The sequence below is a fragment of the Tasmannia lanceolata genome, unplaced genomic scaffold (assembly GCF_043159265.1).
Source record: "Tasmannia lanceolata isolate RefF3 unplaced genomic scaffold, GAP_Taslan_0.1 ptg000016l, whole genome shotgun sequence".
In the NCBI taxonomy this organism is placed as follows: domain Eukaryota; kingdom Viridiplantae; phylum Streptophyta; class Magnoliopsida; order Canellales; family Winteraceae; genus Tasmannia; species Tasmannia lanceolata.
In genome coordinates this window covers 18827237-18840990 of record NW_027518693.1, presented here as the reverse complement: position 1 = coordinate 18840990, position 13754 = coordinate 18827237, and positions in this window count along the sequence as shown.

Sequence of the window (13754 nt, the reverse complement as noted above, 5' to 3'; positions counted from 1 at the left end):
ACCGCTTATTTTCTTTTATTTATAAATTCATTTTATTTACATTATGGAATTAAGCCTAATCCAAATAAAGGATAAAAAGACAAGTTATCCCGATTAAATTCTTCAAAAATGCCAAATCAAGTCAAGAGACCGGATTTACTCGGGCAAGAGGCGTGCCTAACACCTTCCATGATTGTAACAATAACCCTTTGTAACGACCCGGATTCTCAGGCTAAATTTTGAGGCAATTCTGAGCCTAGCTCTTTATAAAACGGAGCAAACGAGCCCCAAAATCCGGATTGCTACGCCTCTCAAAAAAAAATTAAAAGAGGCACAAAACACATTCATTCTTTCATACAGCGGAAGTCTTAGTTAAAAACAAATCATTTATTTAATGAAATAGAGACAAAAATAAGGGAAGAGAATTTTATTCCAAAACTTTCAATAATAATTCCACAAATTTGCCAAATTAAATATCCATGCCCCAAAGGACTTTGGAAAGAAAACTAAAAGAAATAAATAACTGCCTAAACTATGCCATCTCTCCCCATCCCATTGCCTAGGTCATCTCATCAGCAAATGCTCCTTCGTTTTGATCGATTTGCTGGTTTTCTGGATTTTCGCCATTAAAGTCTGTTGAAAAGTTTTAAAGGTCAGGATGCAAGAATAACGGTTATGCAGAGTAATAAAACTTAACTTTAGGCAATTGAAGATGTAAAGATATAATCATCTCATATTAGAGGCATATCAAAGAAATTTAGCATATCAAGAAAGACATGGTATTTGGTGCAACAATAAGCAATAATATAGAGGTTTTTCTGATAGCACCTTTGAATTTGCAAAATAGGACTCTTTGTTAAATATGATTGTTCATTAGAGACTATTGCTCTAGTCATTAGAATCTAAGGTTCTAAAATCGTTTAGAGACTATGCTCTTCCCTTTCCTTCCCCATTAATTTCTATACACAATGATACCCATGTAGAATTATAACCTTCGAACTGTTTTTGTACGAAGATACCTTTCGCACTGTTTTTGTACGAGGAGTTCACGTAGTTCTTTTGACCTTCTCGCCCCTTTTTGGGTACGAGGAAAATGGTATCAAGGGTATAAGAAACTATGGCCTTTAAATCATCTCCATCATAGGGTTGTGGGTTTTCAATGAAAGCCATGAATTGGATTCAAGAATCAAGAAACAAAAACATAAGAGGTTTTATCTAAATTTTCAAGAACTCTAGTTATAGTGTAGATTACAAAACATAATCCGAAATCTTGCCTTTGCCTTTGAATGGATTAGTTTGATTGATGTGATTGATTACTTGAATTGAGAGGATTGAATGAAGCTTGATGGATCTTGGAGTTGAAAGCCCTTCCTTCTTCTCCCTTTCCTTGAATTCTCCTTTTCTTACTCTCCTTAGGTTTTAGGGTTTTGATTTATGAAGAACATTAGGTTAAGATAGTGTATATATATGGTCATGAATCCTTTTAGGGTTTGTTTGGGTGTTAACTTACCAAAAAAGGATGGAAATCGGCACTTCATAGAGAGTTTGGAAACTCTCGGATTCTCAATCCGCGACGTTCTCGGAGTTCCGAGGCATTTTCTCGGAGTTCCGAGAATTCTCGGAGTTCCGAGAAATGCTCTCGGAGTTCCGAGAACCGGATTCCAAAACTACTGTCCGATTTCTCGGAATTCCGAGGTTATTTTCTCGGAGTTCCGAGACCTCTCCAGTAGTTCTCGGAGTTCCGAGAATTATTCTCGGAATTCCGAGTTTTTTTTTTTTTTTTTTTTTTTTTTTTTTTTTTTTTTGGTTGTTACACTCTACCCCCCTTAGAGGAATTTCGTCCTCGAAATTTGATCTCTCTCATAGGGTAAACCGAAAACAACCGATTATTATACAACAGATTATAAATGAGAAGTAAGGAATATACCTCCGAGCAAATGCGGATATTTCTTCAAGATTTCCGATTCGCGCTCCCAAGTTGCTTCTTCAACGCCATGATGTCGCCAAAGAACCTTGACCAACGAAATCGTCTTATTTCGCAAAGCTCGCTCTTCTCGATCTAAAATCTTCACAGGTCCTTCAGAAAAAGACCAATCTTCTTGAAGCTCGACATCATCCTCGGCCAAAACATGTGAAGGGTCGGGATGATACAATCGAAGCATCGATACATGAAAAACATCATGCATCCGCTCCAAATTAGAAGGCAACTTCAATTTATAAGCTCTTGCCCCAATCCTTTTCACAATTCGGTAGGGTCCAATAAAACGAGGGGTCAACTTCCCTTTCTTTCCAAAACGCATTACTGCCCTGAACGGCGAAATCTTCACAAAAACCATATCGCCTTCAGCGAATTCTAAATCTCTCCTCCGCTGATCGGCATAACTCTTCTGTCGACTCTGCGCGATCTTCAAACGATCCTTAATCAATGCAACTTTTTCAGTCGACTCTCGAACCAACTTTGGTCCAAGCAATTGCTTCTCACCGACTTCAGCCCAGCACAAAGGTGATCTGCAGGCACGGCCATATAGAGCTTCGAATGGAGCCATCTGAATACTCTGCTGGTAGCTGTTGTTGTAAGCAAATTCACATAGAGGCAAATGCTTCTCCCAATCTCCACCAAAATCTAGAACACAAGCTCTCAACAAATCTTCAAGGATCTGATTTACCCTTTCAGTCTGACCATCAGTCTGAGGATGATATGCTGTACTGAAACTCAACTTCGAACCCAAAGCAGAATGTAAGCTCTTCTAGAATCCCGAAGTGAAACGAGAGTCTCGGTCAGAGATTATGGTCGAGGGCACACCATGATACCTAACGATCTGAGCCACATATGTTTCAGCAAGCTTTTCCAACTTCCAATCTTTCTTAATCGGAATGAAATGAGCCGATTTAGAAAGACGGTCCACAATCACCCAGATACCATCACAATTGCTCTTCGATTTGGGTAAACCCATGATAAAATCCATGGACAAGCTATCCCATTTCCACATGGGAATCTCCAAAGGGTCCAATGTACCTCCAGGTTTCTGATGCTCTGCCTTTACTTTCTGACAAGTTTGGCATTTAGAAACATACTCAGCAATGTCCCTTTTCATTCCACTCCACCAAAGATTCCTCTTCAAGTCTTGGTACATCTTTGTGTTACCTGGATGAATGGTGTAACGAGACTTATGTGCCTCATTCAAAATGTCCCTTCTGATTTCTTCCTTAGCTGGCACACAAATTCTGTCTTTAAAGAACAAACATCCATCCTCTCCTACTGAAAACTTTGGTTTAGAATCAACTTCAGCCTTTAATTTCAAAATTCCTTCATCATCTATCTGAGCTGCTTTAACAGTTTCTATGATATTCGACCGAACTCGAATATTAGCAATAAAGGATTTATCGCCAATTTCGCAAGTTCCCAAATCTAAATCTCTGAACCGCTCAAGCAATTCCCATTCTTCCATCATCAAACAGGCCATCATAGGGTGTTCTTATCGGCTAAGAGCGTCAGCCACTACATTAGCCTTGCCTGGATGATAACTCAAGGTGAAGTCATAATCCTTCAAAAATTCAACCCATCTTCTCTGTCTCATATTCAGCTCTTTCTGATCAAAAAGATACTTGAGGCTCTTATGATCTGTAAAAACCTCAAACTTGACACCATACAAGTAGTGTCGCCATATCCTCAAAGCGAAAACCACTGCTGCTAATTCCAGATCATGAGTTGGGTAATTCACTTCGTGCTTCTTCAACTGCCTCGAACCATAGGCAATGACCTTGCCTGATTGCATGAGCACGCAACCCAAACCTCGAAATGATGCATCACTATACACCACAAAATCTCCTTCTGCGGTAGGAAGTATCAAAACTGGAGCTGATGTCAATATTTTCTTCAATTCTTGAAAACTGCTTTCACATTCTTCATTCCAAACATATTTAACATTCTTCCTGGTCAATTTAGTCAAAGGTCCAGCTAAGATTGAAAAGCCTTCAACAAACTTCCTGTAATACCCGGCCAGACCCAAGAAACTTCTGATTTCAGTAACATTGGTAGGCTGCTTCCAAGAAGTAACTGCTTGAATCTTAGTAGGATCCACTTCAATTCCTTCTTTTGATATCACATGACCCAAAAATGTAACACGCTCGAGCCAAAACTCACATTTAGAGAATTTTGCATACAACTGATTCTTTCTCAAAGTCTCCAATGCAAGTCCCAAATGCTTAGCATGCTCCTCTTCAGATTTTGAGTAAATAAGGATGTCATCTATGAATACCACCACGAACTGATCCAAAAATGGCTTGAATACTCTATTCATCAAGTCCATAAATATGGCTGGTGCATTTGTCAATCCAAACGGCATTACGACAAATTCATAGTGACCGTATCGAGTACGAAAAGCTGACTTTGAAATGTCTTCGTCTCTGATACGCAACTGATGATATCCAGATCTCAAATCAATCTTAGAGAAATGAGTAGCTCCTTGCAACTGGTCAAAGAGATCGTCTATCCGAGGGAGGGGATAACGATTCTTGATAGTCACCTTATTCAACTGCCTGTAGTCAATGCACAAGCGAAGACTACCATCCTTCTTTTTCACAAATAGCACAGGAGCTCCCCATGGGGATGAACTGGGTCTAACAAATCCCTTCTCCAACAATTCTGATAACTGCTCCTTCAATTCTTTCAATTCAGCCGGGGCCATTCTGTAAGGTGTTTTAGAAATAGGCTCGGTCCCTGGCACAAGATCGATAGTAAAGTCGATCTCTCGGTGGGGAGGTAATTCAAAGTCTTCTGGAAAGACATCCAGAAACTCCCTCACCACAGGGATGTCTGAAACAGACAACTCAATACTGACTTCTTCCTTCTCCATGAAAGCCAGAAAGCATTCACATCCTTTATTGATCAACTTCTGAGCTTTCACAGCTGCAATTACTTTAATCTTCTTCATAGGGCGCTTCACTCCCTCAAAAATGATTTCTTCTTCTCCAGGAATTGCAAATTTCACGATTTTATGAAAGCAATCCACATTAGCATGATAAGCTGCTAGCCAATCCATACCAAGGATAACTCTAAAATCGTTCATCTCCAATAGCACTAAATCAGCCAAAAGCTCTCTACCACCTATCTTTATAATACATCCCTTACACACTAAATTTGTAATTACATCATCTCCTAAAGGAGTAATAATTTTCAAAGGGAAATTTAGAGTAATAGGGGTCAAATTCAGTTCCTTCGCAAAAATTGGCGATATGAATGACAAGGTAGAGCCAGAATCTACAAGAATATGCACAGATGTATTATTAACAAAAAGCTGACCTTCAATGACTGCGTCGGAGGCATCAGCGTCTTGTTGATTAAGCCCATAGACTCGGTTGACAGGTGCTTGAGATGCACTCTTCTCCGGATTCTGCTGGCGATTCTGATACCCTTTCCACTGATTCTGCTGCTGCTGCTGCGCTGGGGGTTTCTGCTGCTGCTGATTATTATTAATTCGGTTCCCCTGATTCATTGCTGGCTGAAAATTCTGCTGCTGCCTTTGAGGTCTCATGTCCCTAAATGTAGGCTTAGGACACTCCAAAATCTTGTGACTCGGGTCTCCACAGTTGTGGCAGACATTCATCGTCTTCCAACACCTTCCAGCATGAAATTTTCCGCAAATAGCACAAGGAACCCTTGCAGGAACTCCATCTTCCATTCTCTGTCTCTTAGGCGGCGGCACTTGATTCCTGTTCCCTGATGGCGGCATTCTGGCGGCCATAATCACTTTCTCACTACGCTCAGCCATCTCGGCTTTCGCGCAAGCTTCTACCAAAGTCTGAGGTTCATGAAGAACAACTTTCGCCATAAGAGATGGGCGAAGGTTGTCAACAAACTTCGAAACTTTATCCTCCTCTGTAGAGGCATAGCCAGGTGCATACCTCGACAACTGCCTAAACTTGGCTCCATACTGAGCCACAGTCAAAGATCCCTGCTTCAGAGACGCAAACTGAGATGCCAATTCCCTCTTAACATGGTTAGGAAAGAATTGGTTGTTGAACCGTACTTTGAATTCGGTCCACGTCTCATTCTTAGCATAAGGATAATTTTGCAGTAAGGATCTCCACCACACTCCTGCTTGGTCCTTTAGTAAAAAGGTAGCCAAACGGATTTTCTGAATATCACTGCACTCCATCACTTCAAAAATTCCTTCCACTTCCAAAATCCAGTGGTCTGCAACCAAAGGGTCTCCCACTCCTGTAAACTCCGATGGCTTGTAGTCCCTGAATTGCCTGTGCAGCTTAGTCGGATCTGCTGCAGGCGCATGGCGAGCTGCTAGAGTGGTTGCAATGTTCTGCAAAGCGGCCTGATTAGCAGCCTGTGCCTGAGCTTGACCTCTAAGGAGATCAGCAATCATGAGTAAAGGATCTGCTCCTTCACCAACATGGGCATCACCACGACCTCTCCTAGCATTACCTCGCAACTCTCTTTGATCCATCTGTCAAAAGAACACACAATTGTTAGTTCATAAAAATTCTAATTTACTTAATTTAATTATGATCATGTAAATTATGGTTAGGTTGTACTTTAGTTAATTAGGTTCAACTACCCAACCTTAGACATATACCCAGACTCGCACTAGGTTCCTCACTGACTAACCTAGATAAGCTCTGATACCACCTCTGTAACGACCCGGATTCTCAGGCTAAATTTTGAGGCAATTCTGAGCCTAGCTCTTTATAAAACGGAGCAAACGAGCCCCAAAATCCGGATTGCTACGCCTCTCAAAAAAAAATTAAAAGAGGCACAAAACACATTCATTCTTTCATACAGCGGAAGTCTTAGTTAAAAACAAATCATTTATTTAATGAAATAGAGACAAAAATAAGGGAAGAGAATTTTATTCCAAAACTTTCAATAATAATTCCACAAATTTGCCAAATTAAATATCCATGCCCCAAAGGACTTTGGAAAGAAAACTAAAAGAAATAAATAACTGCCTAAACTATGCCATCTCTCCCCATCCCATTGCCTAGGTCATCTCATCAGCAAATGCTCCTTCGTTTTGATCGATTTGCTGGTTTTCTGGATTTTCGCCATTAAAGTCTGTTGAAAAGTTTTAAAGGTCAGGATGCAAGAATAACGGTTATGCAGAGTAATAAAACTTAACTTTAGGCAATTGAAGATGTAAAGATATAATCATCTCATATTAGAGGCATATCAAAGAAATTTAGCATATCAAGAAAGACATGGTATTTGGTGCAACAATAAGCAATAATATAGAGGTTTTTCTGATAGCACCTTTGAATTTGCAAAATAGGACTCTTTGTTAAATATGATTGTTCATTAGAGACTATTGCTCTAGTCATTAGAATCTAAGGTTCTAAAATCGTTTAGAGACTATGCTCTTCCCTTTCCTTCCCCATTAATTTCTATACACAATGATACCCATGTAGAATTATAACCTTCGAACTGTTTTTGTACGAAGATACCTTTCGCACTGTTTTTGTACGAGGAGTTCACGTAGTTCTTTTGACCTTCTCGCCCCTTTTTGGGTACGAGGGAAATGGTATCAAGGGTATAAGAAACTATGGCCTTTAAATCATCTCCATCATAGGGTTGTGGGTTTTCAATGAAAGCCATGAATTGGATTCAAGAATCAAGAAACAAAAACATAAGAGGTTTTATCTAAATTTTCAAGAACTCTAGTTATAGTGTAGATTACAAAACATAATCCGAAATCTTGCCTTTGCCTTTGAATGGATTGGTTTGATTGATGTGATTGATTACTTGAATTGAGAGGATTGAATGAAGCTTGATGGATCTTGGAGTTGAAAGCCCTTCCTTCTTCTCCCTTTCCTTGAATTCTCCTTTTCTTACTCTCCTTAGGTTTTAGGGTTTTGATTTATGAAGAACATTAGGTTAAGATAGTGTATATATATGGTCATGAATCCTTTTAGGGTTTGTTTGGGTGTTAACTTACCAAAAAAGGATGGAAATCGGCACTTCATAGAGAGTTTGGAAACTCTCGGATTCTCAATCCGCGACGTTCTCGGAGTTCCGAGGCATTTTCTCGGAGTTCCGAGAATTCTCGGAGTTCCGAGAAATGCTCTCGGAGTTCCGAGAACCGGATTCCAAAACTACTGTCCGATTTCTCGGAATTCCGAGGTTATTTTCTCGGAGTTCCGAGACCTCTCCAGTAGTTCTCGGAGTTCCGAGAATTATTCTCGGAATTCCGAGTTTTTTTTTTTTTTTTTTTTTTTTTTTTTTTTTTTTTTTTTTTGGGTTGTTACACCCTTACCCAGATATCTGTAAGGACAATGTCTTAACAAACAGAGCAAAAGTACAGGTTCTAGGCTCATAGCAAAAGAACCACTTTGGTTACTGTTCCTCCAATGAAACTCAGATATACATTCCTGTTTCATCGGAAGAACAGACACGGGTCCTAGCCCCTAACATAGGTGGCGACTCTGAGTTTTTCTTTCTTGTGAAATCCGGACCACAATCCCGAGTTCACAAGAAATGCAGATCAACAAACCCTCCAAGAAAACCCGATGTGGTGATCCCCCGCTGCTCTTGCGCGCTCGAAAAAAAATCGGCCCCCACAACTACCAGAGAGTAGTACACCATTAACTCAAAAATACTAAAGTGATGGTATCACTCCCACTGTTCCTATCATATATTCATTTATCCATGCCATCTTTATTTAATTCAAATTATATTATTAATATGTGGAAACTTTAAATACCACTACCAAAACACCTGGTGCAACTCCAGAACAAAAGGAGCCACCAAAGACATGCCTTTCCATAAGGAGTCTTTCTTTGAAACTGGAAAGAAAGTCACTTCGTAGTCTATCCCCCTCCTCAGTGTAGCCTTTTGCGATTAGTCTTACTTTATGCATCTCAATGTCAACCTTGGAGTCAAACATTAGGTTTAAAGATCCACCTATAGCTAATTGGCTTGACTCCATTGGGTAACTCGCTGAGTTTTCAAATTTGGTTACTTTCTATTAAGAGTAGCTCTTCCTTCATGGTGTCGAGCCACTGTGCCGACCAATTACCCATTATGACTGGATGGGAAGATATGGGATCGTAGCAATCCCACTAAGGTCGTCATTATTCCAAGCTCAGCGTATCTAGTCTCTAAGATGCATGTACTATTTGTAGGATAAGAAAACAAAAAACCCTTAAATATCTTAAGATAAATACTTACATAACAACTACTAATCTTAGGGTCCAACTTTCCTTGTTTGGGGATTGAAGATTTTAGCCTCGGCCAATAAATCCCTATATGTGTAAATACTCTAATCTCGGCTCCATACTGATACACAATTCTGTGGGACCCGAGGAACCACGTGAAGCTCAGAGGGCGAGCGTTAATAGTGTAAAGAGCTACGAAGGGCTCTACTATAGCACTATCCTGGCTACAGCCTTAGTCCCCACATATGGAGAGCTCCGTGTGGCTATCAGTGTTGCCACTCTCTCGCTCAAATTGATGTTTCCCAACATGGATCAGGAATCCAATGGGGACTAGACATAGTTGCCACCTAGGATGAAGGGCCTAGGACCTTATATGAGACTATGTGATGAAAAAGGCAGGTAGACGTCCCTAAAATGATGGGTCCGTGCTTGGTTACGAATGGAGAAGGTGTTAGGCACCCCATTCGCCAGATGAAACTCGGTCTCTAATGCCAATTTTATTAGTTTTAGGAATTTCAGGCGAAAAGCGGGTAAATGGGAACAAACATCCCCAAATACTCGATCTATCTACAAAGTGGTCCTACTATGATCAACCCACTTTGATTGTCTCAACTACCAAGTATCAAGCAATCAAACACACACAAATCGTAAATCAAAGGGAATTGAGCAAGGTGGGCCCATCTGCCATTGGATCTGAGTGAGAAGGATGGAAATGGGGTTTGCTCCTCACTTCCCATGACGAGTCCACAGAATTCTAGGGATTTCCCCCTTGAATTCCCTGGATTGAGGATGATGAGAAGGAAGCCTTATTCCCACTCTGCTCTAGCTGAGGATGGCACGGGGATGCACAATCACAGACACAACATAGGATAAAGAAAATCTATCTAACACAAGCAATCCCCATCAATCACTGAAATAATACATCAATAACACTCAAATAATCCATTAAAAGGCGGGGAGGCGGAAGAGGCTAGTGCAACTCCAACGTTGCATGGCCCTAGTACCTGTCTCCAACTACATCTAAGCAAGATATAATGCTAGAAAGTAACCAATCACATGCTGAAAAAAGTAAACACACAAGCAAATTAATCAAGCAACAAACAATAATCCACAAGATATAAAAAAGTAAAAGAAATTGAGAAATCGACGGGATGCGAGGACCAAAGATGCCAGGGAAAAGAAAAGGGGGATATACGATAGACTCAGGGGCGATTCCAAAGGAATAGCCCAGCGATTCTAATCCCCAGGGATGGAAAAATCAGTCTCGCGATCGTCATAGTATATTGTTGGGCTCAGCGAGGACATTCCCTGTGATGGGAGGCCACGCTACGTCATCGCCCATGGGCTCGCGAGGACAGTCCCTGTGAAGGGAGGCCGCGCTACCTCATCGCTTGTCCAGAAAATCTGATAAAACCTCGGAAAACCGATGAAATCAGGACAACTGCGATAGAAATCGAAGATGGAATGAAAGGCAGGCTCCGAGTGACCTGGCGTTCACCATCCTTGCCCCTTTTGAGTTTTTATGTTTTTTTTAATTTTTATGTTTCTTTTTAAACCTTTTGTTTTGAAAAGGGGTTTTGGCTCAGGAGGTTTCTGTCCGTCGTCGCTTTGACCCAAAATGTTTCCAAAAATTGATGGAATCCCTAGACTCGAAGAGAATCCCGACAACGCGCAAAGAGTAATCCCAAAGTACTGAAATAGATCTCAAAAGATAGAGTACATCCCGAAAACCCTAGAGGAATCACGAGTAGATGAAGATCACAAAAACCATACGTAGGTCCTGAACGTTGAGGCAAAGTCTGAAGGAGCAGTGAAGAGAATAAAGGGGTTTGCCCTTTCGACCAACTTGCTCCATATGAAACGAAGTCAGTTCGACCAAGATATATCAATCACTTTGATCGACTTGTTCCACGAGAAACGAAGCCAATCTGACAAGGTAATAGATCAAATGATTTTGATTGACTTGTTCCATAAGGAACGAAGTCAACTCGATCAAAGAAAGCAATAATCTATCCCCACCGGCTTGTTTCATATGAAATGAAGTCGATTCGGACATGGTAAAAGGGATCAGCTTGTTCCATAAGAAACAAAGTCAACTCAATCAGAATCACAATCATTCCAACCAACTTGCCCCATATGAAGCGAAGTCGATTGGACTAATTAAGATAGAAGACTCACCGTCGGTTGACTTGTTTCATAAGGAACGAAGCCGATTCGACCGAGTAACATAGTCATTTCAACCAACTTGCCTCATATGAAGCGAAGCTGGTTTTCCCAAGATAAAGGACTTGCCCTTAATTGACTCGTTCCATGAGGAACGAAGCCGATTTGGACGAGAAACCCAACACTTTGAACAGCTTGTTCTATGTGAAATGAAGCTGGTTCGACCAAGAAAGGAGAAGAAAAGAGAAGGAGAGGTCAGAGTAGCCTCATCACAGCCCATTTCTTCCCCTTTAGACCAATTTCAAAATCAAGGTTCTTACACCATGGATTTCCGAAAACAAGATTCACATTTTGTCCCCCTTTAACTACAAAAGGAATTTAACCCCGAGGTCAAAACAAACACTCTCAATTGAAGTTCACGAAAATCTGATCAAAAGATCTCCCCCTCCCCCTACTCCAGTTCCATGAGCGAAATGAAGAATTCTTTAAAGAAAACATTGGGTGTCCTATAAAGCCGAAATCAGCAGCTCATAGGATCTCTATATACACTGCTTTGTTTTGGATATTTCGTCAAAGCCATTCTGTACTACATCTCCAGATACTCGCAAAATCATGAATGATGGGTCGAATGAACAGCCCAGCTCCTATTAGTGCATAAACAAAGATAAGTAAGATGTAATCATAGCTTTGAAGTGTAATAAATCGACACATGCTCGCGAACACATGGCTAAAGAAAGAGATGTGCACATTATCAAATATGTGATCTTATGCATGGATCATTGGGAAGCGGCCAAGAAGGTTGTATGTCGTCTTTACGGGACTGAACACTCACGTACAGTAGATAAGATGACCTTAAGAAAATTGGTTGATCTAATTCCGACTTTAAATTATTAGACACCTAGAGTTCTGCTTAAGGATATTTTGATAGAAATTCTTGAATCGTGGAAGAACGTAAGATATACACCATTAGTTGCTTCCACCTTGGGTTTGGAGTTTATAGTGTGTTACAAGGCCTTAAGCTATCCCTTGTAGTTGCGGAATTTTGTCTCAAGGTGTTATCTTGTTGATAATAAGCAAGTTACTGAGAATGTGATGTGATAATTTTGTTGCGGTTTACTTTTCCAAGAATTACAAATAAAGTAAGGAGTCAATGGGTTGACATGTTGTCGTGAGGAAAATAATTCAGGGTCAGTTAATGTCTATTGAGTACATAGGTACCACACTTATGTTAGCAGATCTAATAACGAGAGGATTACCACTTGAAGCCGTTAATAACCATAAAGCGTGCATAAGGTTGGTAGGTAAGGCCGAATACGTTGATTGGTGGGAGTTTGCATAAAATTTATAGACATTGTATTGTGATCACTTTTGAAATTTTGATCATAATAAATAAAGATATCTGCTTTTTCCATTATTTGTATTGTGCACATTGAATGTATATTTTGAAAGCGGAATGTCGATAATGATATAAAGTCGACCATATTCATGTTGGTAAGTTTGCTAACTCCGTGACCGTGGGGAGGTTATTGGATAATATCATTCAATGATTACATGACCCGTTGTTGGTATAACTTATTGAATGGAATGTAAAGTTAGTTGATGAGAAATGTATAAAGCCCATGCACGCCAAGTGGGAGACTGTTGGACGTTTTCCTTTCTTTGGGTTTCCAAAGATGGAGTTTCCTTTTTGGATTGGAATTCTATAACATTGTTCTACGTTCTAGAGTTGCCAAATAAGGTTGTGTTTTTGTATTCAAGCAACCTTTCATCATATATTAGTAGCCCTTAAGTTTAGTAATGTTTGGAATTGGAAATTGTGACTTATACTAGTTGCTAAATTTACACCTAAGAGGCCAAACGAATTGGGCACTTTAGGAAAGTTCTATGGGAGCTTTTTTTCTTTTTTTTCTATAAAAGACCCTTGGCCCCTCTTCATACACCGACAAAACTTGAGAGCAATTCGAGAGGTTGAGAGTTGGCTCAAAGAAAGGTTTCCCATAAACTTAGTGGTGTGCGAAGGAAGAGAAGAACAAAAGGGCGTTTCTGAGCCTTCGCCATGCTCGGAAAAGACTTAAAGTTCATTGAATTACGCCAATTGAAGGAGCAGGGATGGCATGAGGTATTCCTAACCCATCTCACTTAAAACAGATTTATATTTGTTTTCAATGCCAAAGATCTAATGGGATCACTAAAGTAGTGTTTTAAAATAACATCTCATTCTAGCCTAACTAAATGGACGGGAAACGAATTGAAGAGGATCTTCGGAGGCGACAATTAGTCGCTCCGAAGAATTCTAATTTTTAGTCTAAAATGAAGGCGGAAGTTTGGAAATTGCCTTAGCGGGTCAGCTAGCCAAACGAGAATTTAGAGATATTTTTTCTTCGCTCATTCTCCACACCAGAAAGGAGGAGAATCCCGTAAAAAAAACTTGTTGTCGAACAAGCCCT